This window comes from Sceloporus undulatus, chromosome 2 (assembly GCF_019175285.1).
Source record: "Sceloporus undulatus isolate JIND9_A2432 ecotype Alabama chromosome 2, SceUnd_v1.1, whole genome shotgun sequence".
NCBI lineage: Eukaryota > Metazoa > Chordata > Lepidosauria > Squamata > Phrynosomatidae > Sceloporus > Sceloporus undulatus.
This window is the reverse complement of record NC_056523.1, coordinates 177358497-177359823: the sequence shown is the minus strand read 5'-3', so window position 1 is coordinate 177359823 and position 1327 is coordinate 177358497.

Below are 1327 nucleotides of genomic sequence, written 5' to 3'. Positions count from 1 at the left end.
CCCCCTTCTTTTTAGCCCCAGTATAGAAAGGTAAAGGAAAAGAGAGATAATTTTTTAGGGGGGAAGGCAGAGCAGAAATTTGACCCAACCGGTGCATTGTGGGCTTGATCCAGATTGGGCCCCTGCTTATTGGTGATTTAAAAAAAAAAGACATAAAGGTTCACACAACACATTTCATGTAATTTGTAGCTTGATTTTTATAATAACAGCATGACTAAGAATGAATGCCTGCTTCTCCTCCTCCTCCTTTTTTTCTCTTCTTCCTCCTCATTCCTTTTCTGTTGTGCCTTTTAAATTGTAAATCTGAAAAAGCATCTTGTTGGTAATCTCAGCAAGTTCCTCTCTGAGCCATTATCTCCTGAAGAGTGGAAGAAAAATTATAATAATATTAATGCTGCCACTAATATGTAAAAAGATCTTGTAGCACCTTTGTGACTAACTGAAAGAGGTGCTACTTCTCAAAGGTGCTACAAAATCCTTTTGCATACTGATTTTCCAAGCTAACACAGCTATATCTTTGAATGCTGCCACCAATAATAATGCATGTGAAATGTGAAATGGGTCTAAAATTAAGGAGGGCTTTTATCTCATGGCTTAAGCCTTCCTTCCACCAGTGTAAGTCAAGTGTGGCCAGGGAGATCTCTAAGTACCACAGTGCTTTCAGACTTCAGTTCTGGAACTGGAGGGTAGGCAGAAGGTTCTGGGAATAATAATAATAATAATAATAATAATTTATATTTCCCGCCTCTCCCTGCGGATCGAGGTGGGATTACAACAATAGAAACAACATTACAAGATAAAAACTACAATTTCATATAAAATACACTCAATAAAACAGTAAATATAGACTAAATCTTCATTTAAAATACATATATTTACAAATAGAGGTGGGATATTTCTAACTCTTATAGCAGATTGGTGGATAGGCCCACCAGAAGAGATCCGTCTTAAGTGCCTTCTTAAAGGCATCTAAGGTGGTAATGAGATGGATCTCCTCCGGCAAGCAATTCCATAATTTAGGAGATACGATAGTAAATGCCGTACGGAAAGTTGTTGTTAACCTGGTCTTTACATGCTCTAACAAATTCTTCCTGGTTGTTCTGAAAGTGCGGGGCAGATTGTGTAAGGAGAGATGTTCCCTCAAGTAACTTGGGCCCAAGCCATGTAGGGCTTTAAAGGTAATAACCAACATTTTGTACTGCACCTGGAAGCTAATCGGTAGCCAGTGAAGAGATTTTAATACTGGTGTTATGTGGTCTGATCTAGGTGTTCCAATGACCAATCTGGCTGTCGCATTTTGCACCATTTGAAGCTTCCAAACTTGGTA